We start from the raw sequence: 19016 nt of genomic DNA on the forward strand, positions 1-19016 counted from the left end.
CTCCCTCCCCTGGTGACCCCTCCTTATCTCTCTCTTTCCCTTTCCTGTCCAACTCCTGAAAGAGTAATCTACTTTTCGATTCACTCGTGTGCCTGGTGTCTTTTGCCAGTCTGTCTTTTGTCTCCACAACTCCAAGGAAAGTATTCTGTCGAGGCCCCCCGTGACCTCTTAAATGGCTAAACCCAGTGGCTTCTTTTCCATTCTACTCCCCCCACACTGTACCAGGCCCCTGTGACTTTCTCTGTAATATTGTATATACTGGCTGAGAAAAAAAGTCAAATATATCAGAAGCACACTAATAGGAAAGAATGGGAGACCCCAGGCCTGGCTCCTACTCACTCCCTGTGTTGACCGGTTCATTCCAGACATTTGTCCATGCATAAGCAAAAATAGAGTTCACACACATTTAGAACTCAGATTAAAAAAAAAAAAAATTAAGATTCTGCATCTCATTCTACAAGTTCCATCCCAGCACCCAGCTTCCCACAGGGGGCCCAGCTCTAGTTCTCCACCTTGGGAGGAGCAGTTTTAGCCCCAGGCACCTCCCACAGCCAAAGTTCTGAATACTTCCACCACATCTGGACTCCCAGACCCATCAGTCCTGTGGCCTGAGTCTCTGAGCTAATACTGTTTCTGGTCCATGGAAATTTTTATCTTGTTTGAGTGTACTTCCAACTCTGAATTTTCTTCTTCTCTATTTTATCTATCATTACCTTGGGGCAAAAAGCATGCTCAATAAGTGACTCTGTTGAAGCATAAGCCAGATATTGTCACTACCATACTCATAAACCTGCCATGGCTCCCATCTCCCCATAGAAAAAGCCTTATTATGGCCTGCAAGTTGGACACCTCCCACCCCATTACTTCCTTGGCTTCTTGCTCTCTTTTCTCCAGCCACATTGGAATCTTGGTTGACCTTGAGTGCTCCTAGCCTATTCCTCTCTCTACCTTGTGTGCTCCTTCCCAGATATCCGTGGGCTTGCTTCCTCACTCTTATAATCATTTCTCAGTGGTCACCTTCTCAGTGAGGTCTTCTCAGTGAGGCCCTCCCTGGCCACGCCATGTGAAATCTCAACCTTCCCTACATTTCACATCCTTCTTCTCTGTTATTTTTTTCTCCTTAGCACTTGCCACCTTCCAACGTACTGTGCATTTCATTTATCTTATTTCTGTCCTCCTTAGTATACTGTGAACCCCATGAGAGCAGGAACTTTGGGCTGTTTTGCTCTCTAATGAATCCCCAGGGCCTAGAATGGTGCCCAGCACATAGGAGGCCCTCAGTAAATACTAGTTAAATGAAAGTCATAGCTGGGTTTGTTTAGCAAACATTATGTGTGGGCTTTGCTCCTTGTCAGTCCACACAGGTAGCTCTTCCTCACTCATGCTCCAGGGGGATAGCTCCCACACAATTTAGCCATTTCTTACATCTTGAAACAAGATATTTTGACCTTGAAATTCTTCTTCCCTTGGCTTTCCTGACTTTCCTCCTGCCTCCCTGTCTGTTCCTTCCTCTTCCCCTCCTGCGTACTCTTTCACCTGCCTCTTCGGAACTGAGATTACCAGATTCCCTGTCTGTTCCTTCCTGCTCTTCTGTGCTTTCTCTCCAGATGGGTTTGCCATCGAGCAGCTGGTGACTCCCCATCTCCAGCTCACACATCACTCTTGAGTTCCAGATCTTCAATTGTGATGCTCTCCCAGGTGACCCCAAATACCTCTCACCTTAAAAACTTAACTTGACCAAACTCAACCAGCACCTTTCTCTTCTTTTATCTTTCCTGTCTCTGTAAACAGCAACACTGTTTTCCCCTTCTCACAGTGAGAAACTGTAGAATCATCTTTGCTTATTCCTCTTCCCTCATCTCTATGTGAAGGACCACCGGATCCTGATTGCACCCTCAGAAGCATCTCCTCAGCCAGGCGCTCTTCTCTCTCCACCCTTCCTGGCACTGCCCTGGCCCAGGGCTTTCTCATCTCCTGTGAACTCTAACAATAGCTCCCTCATTGGTCTCTCTGACAAGGATCTCTCCAGCTTATCACTGAGAGAGAAACTGAGTTAACCACCCATTGACCGAATTGGCCACTCATTGACTGAGTTGGTCACCCATTATGGCCAACCACATAGAACTCCATTGAAGCAGGAGTACAACCCTGTACAAGAAAGGTGAGGTCCTGCCTTCCAGGAGCTCAGAGTCTGAAGACAGACACTGAACAAGTAATTGCAGTAGCTGGAGGTATAGCAACATGGAAAGTATAGAATGTGATGGAAGCACACTTGTGGGGGGACTTGACCTAGTAGGGGATCAGAGGAGACCTCCTTGAGGAAGGGGCACAGACTTGGAGTAGGAGTTAACCAGGTACCTAGTCTGTGTGGGATGTGAGGTGGGGAAGGAGAAAGATTCCAAGATGAAGGAATGGAATTTGAGAAGGTACCGAAGTAAGAGAAAGTAAGGCCTGCTCCGCTCCAGGAACTGAGAGGATCTGAGGGTTGGGAAGAGTGGTGAGAGACAGGGCCAGTGTCTCCTCGCCGGTGCTTATCTCCTCTCACCCCATGATCCTATTGCATTGACTGCATAAGGGGAAGTTTTAAAGTGCATTCTTTTTTGCTATGGTATGGAAGAGGAGAAGATATCTGCAGATAAAGGGTTACAACAAGTTTCCAGGAGACAAAAAGCAGAAGGATGAGTATTCACGGATTCACATGAAGAGTGGGTGAAGCCCAGAGTCCTCAGATGGGGACAGCATCCACCAGTTCAGACACCCCTCCCAGGCACTGTACTCAGAGGCCACAGATGCTATGGAGACCTGGCATCAGAAGATGGCTAAAAGCCAGGGGCTAAGTTACCACCTGCACATTGAATATTTCCCACCATTCACCATCCGTCTCCCCAACCAAGTATGAATCAGGGTTAATTTTAAAAGACCCACACCTAGACATGTCATAGTGAGACTTCAGAGCTATAAATAAAAGGTCCTAAAAACTCCAAAAAATAAAAAATAAAAAGCAGGTCACTTACAAGAAAAACAAAACTCAGATTGGCATTAGACTCTTATTTATTTATTTGTTTGTTTGTTTGTTTGTTTTTGAGTCAGAGTCTCACTCTATTGCCTAGGCTGGAATAAAGTGGCATAATCACAGTTACCCCAACCTCAATCTGCTGGGTTCAGGTGATCCTTCCACCTCAGCCTTCCAAGTAGTTGGGACTACAGGTGCACGTCACCATGCCTGGCTAATTTTTTGATTTATTGTAGAGATGAGGTCTCACTAAGTTGCCCAGGCTGGTCTTGAACCCCTGGACTCAGGCAATCCTCTTGCCTCCGCCTCCCAAAGTGTGGAATTACAGGTATGAGCCATTGTGCCAGGCTTTTTTTTTTTTTTTTTTTTTTGGTCCATAGAATTCTTATTAGCAACATTGGTTACTTAGGAGAAAATAGAGCAATGTCTTTAAAGTTCCCAGGGAAAACTATTTTCAACTGGGTGCAGTTGTTCACATCTATAATCCCAGCACTTTGAGAGGCTGAAGTGAGAGAATTGCTTGGGTCCAGGAGTTCAAGACCAGCCTGGGCAACATAGTGAGACCTTGTCTCTACAAAAAATAAAAATATTAGATGGGTGTAGTGGTATGCACCTATAATATCAGCTACTCGAGAGGCTGAGGGGGGAGGATCAATTGACCCTAGGATACTGCACTCCAGCCTGGGTGACAGAGTGAGACCCTAACTGAAAAAAAAAAAAAATAGAAAAGAAAAGAAAACCATTTTCAACCCAAAATTCTATTCCAAACTAAGCTGTCAATTCACCAGAAGGAAGACTAAAGAAACATTCAGACATTTAAAAAAAGTATAAAGCTTACCTCAGGTTGGGTGTGGGAGAAAGGAGAAATAAGATCCTTGAGGTTAAGTAAAAATTCTTAGTTTTCAATTTGATTTGGAGGTTTTAGTGTAAATTAATGATGTATCTTATCTTTAAAGAAATACATTTTTAGCTATATCCACTGAAAAGGTCTAGAAAAATGGTCAATCCAATAACAAGGAGAAATAGTTTATTCAAGGTCTAGAGTAGAAAATATAAAAGATAGAGCTGGACCATCTTATTATTTCAGATATCAAGGAAGAAAGAATCAAAGCAAGAGACTTGGAGCCAATGAAAAAGATGTTTCCACTGGCAAAAGAATAGATTATGTGAGCATAATTAGTAACTAAAATGAATTGAAACAAATATGTTTAAATTCATGAAAAAAGATTGTAAAACCTCACCAGTTGCCTTTGGAAGATGCTAGGGACTCATTATTTTGAAAAATGGTAAATAGAGGTAAAGAATGAAGCATTTATTCTATCTTCCCCGTGGGAACCTCAGGGTAACTAAACAGCAGATGAGGGGAAATTTCCCTCCAGCACAGAAATCTTCCAGCTAGTAAATGAGTGATAATAGAGATAGAATATCTGCATGTTATAATCAAATAATGGGTCTATGCAAGGACCATCAATGGCTGTTCACATCACAGAACAGAGGGACAAGCAGACAAGATGTGCCTTCTTTTGGAAGCACACAGTGCTACCTAGGAAGGCATGCCCAAAGTAATCCAGCTTGAATCTGCTCAACACTCTAGATTGAATGACTAATTTATAGGGACTACAGGGGGAAAAGGACTATGTTGAATTTCACAACAGGAATGCAATCAGAAAATCCAGACTCTAGGAAACTTTATAAGACAAAACAAAAAAAGCAAAATAACCTCCAGTTTTTTTCAACAAATAAGTTGCAGGGAAAAAAAGAGGTGGGGAAACTGCAGACTAAAAAAGACTCAAGGCTGGGCATGGTGCCTCACATCTGTAATCCTAGCACTTTGGGAGACTGAAGCAGGAGGATTGCTGGAGGCCAAAAGTTCAAGGCCAGACTGGGCAACATAGCAAGACTCTCTCTACAAGAAGTAAAAAAAGTTAGTCAGGCATAGTAGAGCATGCCTATAGTCTCAGCTTTTCAGGAGGCTGAGACGAGAGGATTGCTTGAGCCTAGGAATTTGAGGCTGTAGTAAGCTATGAACACACCACAGCACTCCAGCCTGGACGATGAAACAAGACTCTGTCTTAAAAAACAAGGGTACCTGCAAAATGAACATTTGTATACCTAACCCTGAACCGTACCCCACATCTTCCAAATTAAAATTTAAAAAAAAAACAACTCAAGTCACATCAAACAATTGCAATTGGATTCAATTCAAACAAGCAAACATTTGTATATATACCAGGAAAATTCAAATACTCATCAGTTATTTGATGACATTAAGAAACTATTGCTAATTTTTTAAAGTGTGTTCGTGGTATATTGATTATGTTTTGTTTATGAGTCCTTATCTTTTGAGATATGTACTTAAATATTTTCTAGTGCTGGAATTTGCTTCAAAATAATCTGGGGAAAAATAATATGGGAGTGGTGAATAAGTGGCTAGGAGTGTGGGTGAAATAAGATCGGGCAAGAGTTGATAATTACTGGAGTGGTTGATAGATATATGAAGGTTCATTATAGTACTATCTTTTTCCTTTTATATATGTAGCATATACATAACAAAACGGGTTTTTAAATGTATCTTCTCAGCACCTTTTCTTAGGAAGTTACTTGATGGCATGCTTTGAAAGTCACCAAGGAAATAGAAAAAGATACAGAAATTCAGAAACAATGCATTCAGTCCAGGAGAGCAGTTAAGCGAAGTCCCAGGACAAGAGCTGAGGACTGTCCAGCAAGTCAGGACAGCAGCCGGGCCAGACTCTCTCTGAGGCTCCTGGAGGTCGCTAGGGAGTCGGGGTGGAGGGTTCAATAGAATGGATAGTAAGATCAACAGCTTGGCAAACCCATGGGATGCAAAAGAAGAAGAATGACAATCACCCTCCCCAAAAAACAAAAGTAGTCAAGAAAGCCGGGACCCAAATATGAAGCAAACTGAAACACACCGCGAGGGGGAGGGCTGCAGGGAACACCATTTTTCAATGTCTGCCGAGGTATAGGCAGGGAATAGCTGGGGAGTGAAAGGAGGGTGGGGAGGCGGGAGTGCTGATGTTTCTATCTTACAAAGTGATAAGGCCAAAGTACTGTCCAAGACCGCAGATGAGAGACGTAAAGTCTTACGTATATATTTTGAAACTCGAGAACAGACCTGAGGGGGAACTAGGAGTCGCCTGGGGATGGAGAAGGAAGACCAAAGATAATAGAGGTCAACTAAACCCTTGTTTATTATACTAGGATCTCCAAGGTTGATAAATCAAGAAACTTCAGCATAAGCTTAGTATCTGGAGACATGAAGATAACCGCCAGAAGTGTCGAAACCCAGAACTGACCAAAAGAGTCCGTGGGGAGAAAGCCTGGGAATGGGGAGCACTGGGGCAGGGCACCACCGCTTCCCATCATAGGCTTTTCTGGGCATGTGTTGTTTTGATCAGAAGCTGTGTCACCGAGGGCTCTGGGAGCCATTTAAAGTAGTGCATGGAGTTTCACCAAGACAGCCAAGTGATGTGATTAGATCTTTTCTAAATGGAAAGCTCTGGCTGCAGGTGAAAAACAGAGTGGAGGCAAGCCAGACTGGGAACAAGAAGACTGGGTGCAGGGGAAGAGGGGAGGGTGGGAGGATCAGGGCAGATGTCCAGGCTGGAGGTGAGGACAGCCAGGCCTATGAAGGGAGAGAGCAAGATAAATTCAGGAGGTATCAAAGAAGGTAAAAAGGAATCATGCTGGATGTCTGGGTCTCTGCCAGCTGGGTGGGTGATGGTCACTTTTTCAAACTGGAGAACTCTGGAGGAGGGGAAGAAGATGACCAGTCAGTCTGAACATGTTCAGTTTGAGTCATTGAGGATATGTGAGGCCCTTAGTGGTCTGGTACCAACCACCCCCTCCAAGTTGTTCCTGCAGTCACTCAGCTCCCATCCTTATCCCTGTTCTACCACTGTGAGCTTCCAGCTATTCCACAAACACACTATCCGCCTTTGCCTGTGCAGATGTCTCTGCCAGGAGTGCTTTCTTCCCCCTTCTCAGGCTTCAGAGTCCCTGGTCATGGCTCCAAGGTCATGTCTTCTCAATGCTTCCAAGGAGAAGAGTTCCCTCCTCTGGGTGCCCCAGTCAGCTAAGAGACCCCATCTGGTCCTGAACACATCCTCCCACAGATCTCTGTTGATACATCTGTCTTCTCCACCAGGTGATGGTTTTATAGAAGAAAGGAACTGTCACTTATTATCCTTTGTATTTTTATCTCTTAAACTGGAAGTGTGAAGGTGTTTCACCTTGATTCAACTCTATCAGCTTATTGATGATGACTTGGAATGCCATGTTGTGAATGTTTCCAGAAAGATGCGGGCTATGCAGAATGGTGGTAGGTGCTGGGACAGGGCATAAGTGGAGGAGAAAGCAGGGACTAGGATCTCATCAGATGAACAAACAAGAAACACTCCTCCCAAAGGCTGTAAAAAGCCACTGCTGGCCTGTCTCTTATCACATAAAATACCTCAGAGAACAAGTATCCTTCTTTAGGGTCTGAATACCTTTATACTACAAGGGAATTTTTGCTCCCAAAATTTGATCCGTGCAACAAGACTCTCCAACATACAGCCAAAGCCATGGCTTTTAGTTGAGACATGCCTGGGCGAGATCTCTTCACAATCTTGGGTCATCTGAGTCCTGGGGGCCTGAGGAATGCCACTCATATTTCAGGGTAGAATTTTTCATTCCATCAAGATTTGAATAAACCCATCATTTCCTTCTAACCTCCTGCATCAGTTTCCTGTAGCTGTCATAACAAATTCCTGCAAACTGGGTAGCTTAAAACAACAGAAATTTGTTATTTTACAGTTCTGGAGACCAGAGTCTAAAACCAAGGTGTCAGCAGGATCTCACTCCCTCTGGAGAGCATCCTTCCTTGACTCTCCCAGCTTCTGATGGCTCCGGTTGTTCCTTGGTCAATTAATGTGATTGGTGGTATCACTCCAATCCAGTCTCTGCCTCTGTCTTCATATGCTTCCTCCTTTTCTCCTTCTGTGTCTTCTCTCTCTTAAAGGACATCTGTCATTGGATTTAGGACCCAATAATCCAGGATGTTCTTATCTTGAGATCCTTAATTATATCTGCAACAATCCTTTTTCCAGATGAGGTCACATTAATAGGCGCTGGGAGGTGGAGCACAGTGGCTCACACCTGTAATCCCAGTTCTCTGGAAGGCTGAGGCAGGAGGATCACTTGAATCCAGGAGTTCAAAACCAGCCTCAGCAACATAGCGAGGCCTCATCTCTAAAAAAAAATCAAAACATTAGTTGGGCATGGTGGCACAGGCTTATAATTTCAACTACTTGGGAGGCTAAGGTGGAAGGATTACCTGAGCCCAGGAGTTGAGGATGCAGAGAGCTGTGATTGTGATTGTGATTGTGCTACCCAGTTGAGGTGACAGAGTGAGACCCTGACCTAAATAAATAAAATAAATAAAAATGTTCTGGGACACAGATGTATCTTTTGGGGCCACTATCTAACTTAAACTTCACCTTCTGAAGGGAAATTAACAAATAGAACACAGGATTTTTTAACTTTGGGAACACAAACAGTTTCTCTTAATAGAAACATAAATGTTCTTTAAATTTTTGGACTGACTGAATAGTGAAAAACTACCACAAAGAAGCAGCAGCAAAAAAACCCAATCCTAACGAACAACATTAACGTGATTGTTTTTGTCCTCACTGTCACCGCCACACAGAAGGCTCTGTGCAGACTGTGGTCTTATTGTCTCTCCCCTGGAAAGTTTCTAAGGCCCAGTATGTTGAGCTCTTAGGACACTAGAACATTGTGACTTTTTGCCAAAATTTTCCAGTTAAAAAAAGAAAGGATTATTTTGCCCAGGAAATTCTATCATCATTGCTAATGAAGAGAAAGATTGGAGAAGGCACAAGAGAGGAAGAAGCACAGTGCTTGCATGAATAACAACACTACATCCTCCAGCCTCTTTCCACTACTAGAGAAACTCTTAGGAGTTTGTGTTTTAGGGACAGGATGGGGAGCAGAGCCCTTTTTCTTGCTGTGTGCCCCCAGCATCATCTGCGTTTTGTTGCTGTTGTTGCTACTTGTTCTTGCTCCAGTCATTCTATCTGGAATTGAAGCCCTGTAGCTGCCATGCAATTACCACAAACTGGATACCTTAAAAGAACAGAAATGTCTTCTTTCATAGTGCTGGAGACCAGAGGTCCAAAATCAAGATGTCAGCAGGGCCTCACTACCTCTGAAGGCTCTAGGGGAGACTCTTTCCTCACCTAAGTGTTAATATGGATGTATATACTACTAACTATGCTATGCACCCTTCCAATCAACATCCGAGAGGAAAACCAGAAGATTATGTTCAGAAAAGTTCCAGAAAGGCATCCTTCTCCATGGCCCCACTCCTAGCTCCTGAAATCATGGGACTTGACCCACTTTTTTTTTTTCTCTTGAGTTGGTGTCTCACTCTGTCGCTCAGGCTGGATTGCAGTGGCACACTCACGGCTACCACAACCTCCACCTGCTGGGCTCAGGCTATCCTTCCACCTCAGCCTTCCAAATAGCTGCAACTACAGGCATGTGCCATCATGCCTGGTTTATGTTTTTTTATTTTGTAGCGACAAGGTCTCACCAAGTTGCCCAGGCTGGTCTCGAACCCTTGATCTTAGGCAATCCTCTCGCTTCAGCCTCCCAAAGTGCTGTGATTACGGGCTTGAGCCACCGTGCCTGGCCAGAACCACTTTAAACTACTGTAACATATCCAAGTTGTTCACTGACTCTCACCCCAGAATGGGAGTCAGGTGTGTAGACAGTAACCTCTGATCCCATTTTGAAAAGGAAAAATCAAAGTGATGAGAATGGCCTTGGTATACAGTGGTGGGAACAGTTGTTTTCCAAAGTGATGAGAGTTGCTAGCAAATAATAAATTGTTACTAGTTTATCATTATCAATAGTTATTGCACATAAGATGTACAGACAGTACCCTCTGACCGCTTCTGAAAAAGAAAAGTCAAAGTGATGACAGTTACTATTAAGTGACAAGTTGTTGCCATTGCATCAGTATAAATCCTTATTGAATACTTAGAGCTATACCCCAACTGATAGGACACAGAATCTTATTCCTGGGAGTCTGAACCATCTTGGGAGTAGGTAGGTAAAAAGAGATCTATAGTCATCCTTTGCATTTAGTTCTGCTAGAATTTCCTTGACACTTAAATAAATAAAATCAGTACCATTTTTTTCTTTTTGAGTTGGGCTCTCATTCTATCACCCAGGCTGGAGTGCAGTTTCATAATCACAGCTCACTGCAGCCTTGATTTCCTGGGCTCGGAAATTTTTTCGACCTCAGCCTCCCAAGTAGCCGGGACTCCAGGTGCACACCACCATGCCTGGCTAATGTTTTCATTTTTTTGGTAGAGATGAGCTCTCACTATGCTGCCTAGGCTGGTCTCAAACTTCTGGGCTCAAGAAATCCTCCCACCTCGGCCTCCCAAAGTACTGGGATTACAGGCATGAGCCACTGCACCTGGCCTAAAATCAGTACTATTAATGACTTCTTCCCCAGACCACATAACCTCAAAGGTAGAGTTCAGCTTCCTACATTTTGCTCATTGTTTAGTATCACAAATTCTTACTCTGAAAACTGTTGATAAAACTGTCCAATATTTATTTACCTGACAGTCTCAAAGTGGCAGCAAGCAGATTTTCTGAGGCCTTGGAACTAGACCTTTGGTGCCTGCCCACCCCACTGCCTACCTCATGTCCACCTCTGCATCACACAGACCTGGCTTGACTCCTCCTCCAAATATATCTCCTCTAGAAAGAAAAGTCTCAATCAATACCCTTCAGTCTTTTACTACATCTCAGTTCAAATTATTTTATTTTGAGCACTCTGTTAATGAGCTCTTAGAATCATTGACTAGGAAGCTAAATTTGCTGATATCTAGGATTCTTTCTAACTTTAATCAAGTTACTAAAAAGCAAGCTAAACATGGTATACTAGTACAACAAGAGTTTAGGGAATAATTGGGCTATTTCTACCTATCTATCTCTAAATCCAGGACAAGGCTGTTTTTTTGTTTTTTGAGTTGGAGTCTCACTCTGTCACCCAGGCTGGAGTGCAGTGGCACGTGCATGGCCACCGCAGCCTCAACCTGCTGGGTACAAATGGTCCTTCCTCGGCAGCCTTACAAGTAGCTGGAACTACAGGTAATGCCACCATGCCCAGCTAATTTTTTCTTTTTTATTGTAGAGACAAAGTCTTACCAAGTTGCCCAGGCTAGTCTTGAACCCTTGGGCTCAGGCAATCCTCTCGCCTCTGCCTCCCAAAGTGCTGGGATTACAGGAGGCATGAGCCCCCATGCCCGGCTAAGGCTGTTTCAATATTTTAACTGCTGTTGGCCGGGCTCGGTGGCTCAGCCTGTAATCCCAGCACTTTGAGAGGCTGAGGTGAGAGGATTGCCTGAGCCCGTGGGTTCGAGACCCACCTGGCAACTTGGTGAGACCTCGTCTCTACAATAAATCAAAAATTAGCTGGGCATGGTAGTGCATACCTGTAGTTCCAGCTACTTAGAAGGCTGACACAGAAGGATCACAGGAGCCAAACAGGTCAAGGCTGCAGTGGCCATGAGCATGCCACTGCCCTCCAGCCTGGGTGACAGAGTAAGACTCCAACTCAAATAAATAAATAAATAAATAAATAAATAAATAAATAAATGCTGTTGGTGGGTCTCACATTGCCAAACATTTGGTAATGTAATCTCTAAGCCCATCTGCATGTATAGCCACCTGGAATGGAAGTCTGGCCTCTGAGTGGCTAATTTATCCACCTTGATCGAGCAAGGGACTTCACTTTACAATTAAGGAAATTGTTAAAACAGCACTTTGAGCTGAATGGGTGGTACATGTTTGTAATCTCAGCTACTCAGGAGATTGAAGCAGGAGTACTGCTTGAGATCAGGAATTTGAGGCCAGCCCAGGCAAAAGGTGAGACCACGTCACAAAACAAAACAAAAAACCCCAGCATTTTACAAGCCTCTCAAATTAGGTCCTTCCTAATTCAGACACTGGCCCACTTGAAAAACAAACAGAAACTGAGCCCAGGAAAGATTTATTCTACTTTATAGAATAAAGTGTGGTTCGTTAAAAAAGAAAGAGAAAGAGAGAAAGAAAGAAAAAGAAAAACAGCCCCCAAATGTCCTGGAGGTCAAGGGTGGAGGCAGGCAGAATCTTTTAAATCAAAACTCATATATGAGAATAAAAGAGGCTAAGAAGGGATGACTTAGGAAGGGTGGCAAAGGGACGGACACCCGCTGGAGATTCACCTAGCCAGGACACAGCCTTCCTCATCTCCACAGAGCAGGCCTACTGGTTCCTTACCTAGCAACGAAGCAACTGTCTGAGGAATCAGAGAAGCAGCAGCCTGAAAAATGAATCTCAGATATCAAAACTCAGTTTACAATAGAAACATATGATCTGACATTTGTCACTCAGATTTAGAAAGTCCTTTTGACCTCAGAGAGGACTGGGCTTAACAAGCTTTAGGCATGAGAAAGAAGAGACACCTCTTGCTTCCTCTGGACTGGCAAGCAAGAACAAAACATGATTTGTTCCAGAAGTCGTGACCACAAAAGCTTGCTATCTGGCCAAAGTCTCTTTACAATCAACTACTGGACAGCCCAACCCCCTCAAGTCCCTGGAGCTCCTGCCTACCTACCAGGGCCTGAGACACTCCTCTGCTTTACACCGGGGGACAGAGGGCACACTGTGATGGACTAAGCCCAAGGGAAGGGGCTGATTTGCAGGGCCAGGACAGGGGACAAGATGGTCACAAACACAAAGCACCCACTATGGCTCCTGGTGGGGCCTTGGCATGTGGTTCAGAGGGTACTGTGGGTTGGACTAGGCATATCATAATGCAGTATAATAAATATGATATATGATTATGGAGGACTTTTATTTTCTATTTATTTAATACCGTGCCTGCAAGAACTACAGAGGGCTTCTACCCTGACCTCCTTCAAATTTAAGATACTGAGACAAGAACAAACAGCCTTCCTATTGCATGCTTCATGTTCAAGGCACATGGAATTTTACCCTTGCTATAAATACATTTTATATTTGATTTTCCTAATGGTCCACTGGCAGAATTGATTCACTGGCCTCACTGGCAGCAGGGCACCACAATTAAAAAGCAGCCTGGGGAACTGGATGTCATTGGTACCCTTCCTCTAATGTTTGCTCAACCTACACGCTTATCATTAAAAATATTAAAGCAGAGTATGTTCAGATGCACAAGCATAAAGGTTTAAGTTAGATTTTTCATGGAGAGTTTTCCCCTGCATTTTATTAAACATTTAGAACATCGCTGGGCACAGTGGGTTGCACCTGTAATCCCAGCACTTTAAGAGACTGAGGCGGGAAAAGTGCTTGAGCCCAAGAGTTCGAGACCAGCCTGGACAACATAGGGAGACCCCATCTCTACAAAAAATAAAAGTAGCACTAGCTAGGTGTAGTGGTGCAGCTACTCCGGAGGCTGAGGCAGAAGGATTACCTGAGCCCAGGAGGTTGAGGCTGCAGTGAGCCGTGATTGTGCCATGCACTCCAGCCTGGGTAACAGAGTAAAACCCTAACTCAAAAAAAAAAAAAAATCAGAATATCAATTTTAAATAATTGGTGATCTAACTCTGCAGGCTAAATGAGCACAGGTAGGTAGCATGGGGCTTGAATTTGGGCTCAGTCAACTATTATTATTATTTTTTTTCTTCTGCAGCCCTTCAGGCCACAAATCTTCAGGTCGAGATTCTTGTCTCCTGCCCAGGAAGAATGAGGGACTCGGACAGCCAAAAAGTGAGAAGGCAGGATTTACTGAGAGGACAGAAAAGCTCCCACAGTGGGAGGGGACCCAAAGGGGTTGCCCCTCAGCCAATAATTAACTGTAACCTTGGACAAGTTTCTTTGTGTAGCTCAGAGGCTGAAGTCTGTTAAGCACTGTCAATAAACTTTGCTTGTACCAGCAATTCCTATTCAATCAGTATCTAGTTCTTGTCTATTCTTAGTGATCACAGCCAAAATGAGTTCAAACCACATAAGTCAATACTTTTTCTTTTCTTCTCTCTCTCTCTTTCTTTCAAGAAATAGGGTCTCACTGTTTCACCCAGGCTGGAGTGCAGTGGTGGGATCACAGCTTACTGCAGTCTTGGACACTTGGGCTCAAATGATCCTCCTACCTCAGTCTTCCAACTAGTTTGGACAACAGGCATGCACCATGATACCTGGCTAATTTTTTAGTTTTATTTTTGTCAATTGGGGGTCTCACTACATTGCCTGGAATGGCCTCAAATCCCTGAGCTCAAGAAATCTTCCTGTCTCAGCCTTCCAATGCGCTGGGATTACAGGTGCAGCCACTGTGCCGGCAATAATGATTTTTAATAGGGGAGTCCTCTCCCTTCGCTCTCTCCTTGGAGAGAGGGGACAGTAATAAAAGTCCAAGTTGATTGAGGTTCCACTACCTAGGAGACTGTGAAAATGATTTTTCAAGAGACTCAGCAAATTGGCCTGAAAAAAGCTAAGAAAATAAGATATAAAAAGTAGCTATTGAAACCGGGCTCAGTGGCTCAGCCTGTAATCCCGCGCCTTTGGGAGGCTGAGGTGAGTGGATTGCCTGAGTCCGCGGGTTCGAGACCCGCCTGGGCAGCGAGACCTCATCTCTACAATAAATCAAAAAAAAAAAATCAGCTGGGCGTGGTAGCACATGCCTGTAATTCCGGCTACTTGGAAGGCTGAGGCAGAAGGATCACCGGAGCCCCGCAGGTCGAGGCTGCGGTGGCCGGGAGTGGCCACTGCACTCCAGTCTGGGCAACAGAGTGAGACTCCAACTCAAAAAAAAAAAAAAACCACCAAAAAGTAGCTATTGAAATAAAATCCTAACAAAAAGACTATAACTAAAAATGAAAACAAGGTCAGGAGCAGGGGCTCACACCTGCAATCCCAGCACTCTGGGAGACCAAAGTGGAGGGAGGATTGCTTGAACCTCAGAGTTCAAGAACAGCCTAGACAACAGCAAGACATCGTCCATCTCCAAAACAAATAAAAAATATAGCTAGTGTGGTGGTGTGCCCCTGTAGTCCCAGCTACTCGGGAGGCAGAGGTGGAAGGATCGTCTGTTCCTAAGAGGTCGAGGCTGGGGTGAGCCGTGACCATGCCACTGCACTCCAGCCTGGGCAACAGAGCGAGACCTGACTCAGGAAAAAAGGCAGAAGAGGAAGAGGAGGGGGAGGAGACAACAATGGCATGGCAATACAATGCAAGTTCTGCTTTTGAAATATCTTTGGCACCCATCCCACTTACCTAACTTGATGAACCCCCCTCCACCTTCCCCAGGGACCCTGCCATCACTTCCCCAGGACCCCCCCTTCCACCCATTTGCCACACCAGTGTTTTGCTGCAGCAGTGAAGAAGCATGGGTCTAATCTCATTTGTTCTGAATGATATAGATGGCTGTGTATACATCCACAGATGTATAGGGGAAAACTCCTCAAAGCATAAATCAAATCATATTAACAGTGACTCTCCAATATGTGATGTGTTTTTTATATTTTAGAAAATATTGAGAGCCAGGCACAATGGCTCAAACCTGTAATCCCAGCACTTTAGAAGGCAGAGGCGAGAGGATTGCCTGAGTCCAGGGGTTCAAGACCAGCCTGGGCAACTTGGTGAGATCTCGTCTCTACAATAAATCAAAAAATAAGCCAGGTGTGGTGGGACATGCCTGTAGTTCCAGCTACTTGGAAGACTGAGGCGGAAGGATTACCTGAGTCCAGCAGGATGAGACTGCAGTGGCCATGAGCATGCCACTGAACTCCAGCCTGGGCAACAGAGTGAGACTCCAACTCAAACAAACAAACAAAAACTACTGAGAATTGGGAAAACACTAATATTAAATGTATAATCAGAAAAGAATTAAAGCCACTTTTTAAAAAGAGGAAAGCTTGCAATGATATTCTATTGCACATAGACTAAAGTCCAACATTTAGGGCCCTCCGCCCAGCAACCTAGATTACTTTTCCAACATTATCTTCTGCATCCCTGGCACACACCCTAACTGCAAACACACTAGACATTCTTTACACTGAATTCAGCCTTCACAGTCCCACTTCTAAGCCTGCTCCTATCTTGTTCTCATAGTTGCTTCTAGAAGTCTTCCCAGGTTTCCTCTCTCCCCCAACTTAGACTCCATCTCTGGTAAGCACCTGGCACATTCATTTCATGCTGCTGTGCCATTAATTAGTTGTATGCTTTTCTCTCCTCCACAACGCAATATGTTCTTCAAAGGCAGGTTGTGTCTTCCTCCCAGAATACCTGGCTTACTGCCTTGAACTAAAAGATATTTAGTAGATGTCAGCTGAAATAAATTATGGAAGAAGTACTGAGCATGACATACCTGGGGCAGTTGCAGAAGGCTTTACAGGGGTGGGACCTGAGGTGGGTTTAAAGAAGGGGGTATTTAGACCAAAGCGAGAGTTACAGTATCATCAAACAAGGACTTCTTCCAAGGGCATTGTTACTATTCTGGTGTAGATTGCTGAATACTACACTATTTTGCATTTACATATTTTTTTTTTTTTGAGTTGGAGTCTCACTTTGTCACCCAGGCTGGAGTGCAGTGGCACGCTCATGGCCATCGCAGCATCGACCTACTGAACTCAGGTGATCCTTCCACCTCATCCCTCCAAGTAGCTGGAACTACAGGTGTGCGCTACCACACCCAGCTAATTTTTTGACTTATTGTAGAGATAAGGTCTCGCCAAGTTGCCCAGGCTGGTCTTGAACCCCTGGGCTCAGGTAATCCTCTCACTTGAGCCTCCCAAAATGCTGGGACTACAGGCTTGAGCCACCATGCCTGGCCTGCATTTACATTTTTTAAGCTAAAAAGATACAATATTTATAATTAAAGAGTTGTTTAAAAATGAAAGTGTTATAAAACAAAGTTTTAAAAAACTGGGAAAATATAGCTTATTAATAAAGGGTTAATAACTATATATCAACAAGAAAAATATTAATAAATGGGTAATGGGGAAAGGAAATTCACAAAAGAATAAATCCAAGTAGACAATAAGTACATGGGGAAAAAAATTAACTTCACCAGAATAAAATAAATGAAAACTAGAGTGAGATACAACTTTTTGTGTTTCAAATTGACAAATTAAAAAATCTGATTCACTACCCTTGAGGAAAAGATAGCGTACTTTCATCGGGCTCCAACTTTTCTGGGAAGCAATTTAGCAATACGTTTTATGAGTCTTATGAATAATTAATTTCCTTTGATCAAGTAAATCTACTGTAGGATTCTATCCTAAGGAATTAATCAGAAAGGTGCAAAAAGCTTCATATATCAGCAGCACCATTTATAAGAATTGAAAACTAGAAACAATGTAGACAATAAGAAAATATAGTATTACATTTATTTGATGCTATCATTAAAAATTGTGTCTTTTTGAAGAATAGTTATCATTACCAGGGTGAGATGCTCACAATATAAAGTGAGGGAAGTTGTATGCAGCTTGGAGATAGGGCTAGACTCAAAAACTGCCTCTGGGGGCCTGGGTTAGGGAAAGGGGACCCTTCACATTTTCCTCTTTTTCTTTTCAGTGAGTAATAATGATAGGAGTGACTATATTATTAACAATAATTTGCATGAGTACTGTAGGCCAAGTAGTATTCTAAAAATTTTGTGTTTATTTTCTCACTTAATCCTCACAACAACCTGAGAAGCAAAGTGCTGTTTTCATCCCTGCTTTACAGATAAGAAAACTGAGGCACAGACGGGTCAAGACACTTGCACGAGGTAGAGCCAGAATTCAAGTGTGGAATTCCGACTCCAGAGTTGTTCTCTTAACCCCTACAATACGCTGCCTCTGGTTATATATATACTTGTCATGTATTTGCAGCGCTGCATTTGTAAATTAAGAAACAGATACTACTCCTGCCTAGCAGGCCCATCTCTAGCTGAGAAAACTCTTTCCGGTCTACAGAACTCCCTGATCTTCTTCGAGGCCTTACTTAATTGCCACCTTCACAATGGGTCCTACGCTGACCACCAAGATCCACATTGCAACCTGTCCCTCTCCTGTTTTACCCTAGGCTCTATTTCTTCCCTAGTATTTCTCTAGCATATCATCCAGCTTTCAGAGTCACCATATTACTTCTGCTCTCCAATATAGGAGCTGCACTAGTTCAGGGGTGTGTGTGTGTGTGTGTGTGTGTGTGTGTGCGTGTGTGTGTGTGTTTGGGGGGGGTTCAATCTGTCTTGCTAACTGATGCGCAGCCTGAAAAGATCCAGGAACAAACTATGTGCTCAGTAAATGTGTGTGGAAGAAATGATATTTTTAAAACATAGCATGACTCCGATGTTGCTTTCTTATTGTAAATCATAAACATGTATGCACCTGTGGGGGAGGGGATATTTCAAAATGTCCATGGTGGTTTCAGACGATATATTTTTCTTTCCTTATGTTTCCCCATGATTTTATTCCCAAAATGCTAGGTGAAGATGTATTATTTCATCATGAGAAAATGGCTTTTTAAAACGTCTCTCTAAACCTCAAGTAGTGTGCAATGCTACGCACAGCGAAGTGTTTTTGCCGTAAATTGCATGAAGCCGCTTTCCGATATGAAACGCAATACAAAAAGAAAAAAGGGGAAAAAAAACCAACTGGAGAGGTACTGACGGTCTTTTTAAAAAATCGTTGCCCTTAAATGTCCACTCGGTATATTTTAGTAGCTGAATATTAAAGGATAAAAAATCCCTTCCCCGCCGGCCGACCGCGGCATCCCTAGGGAACACACCCACCTAGCAACCGAGAGCCGAGCGCCTGGCTGCGCCTTTAATTCCGGGGCTGGGGGGCGGTGGGAATTTCCGCTCCCCCATTCCCTCCGCGTCGCCGGTGGCAGCTGTCACCTGTAAGGCGAGCGCCGCGCGTGGGGGATGGAGCCCGGCGCCCATTGGACAGAACACAAA

This window comes from Carlito syrichta, unplaced genomic scaffold, assembly GCF_000164805.1.
Source record: "Carlito syrichta isolate Samal-C Ts95f unplaced genomic scaffold, Tarsius_syrichta-2.0.1 Scaffold302579, whole genome shotgun sequence".
Lineage (NCBI taxonomy): Eukaryota > Metazoa > Chordata > Mammalia > Primates > Tarsiidae > Carlito > Carlito syrichta.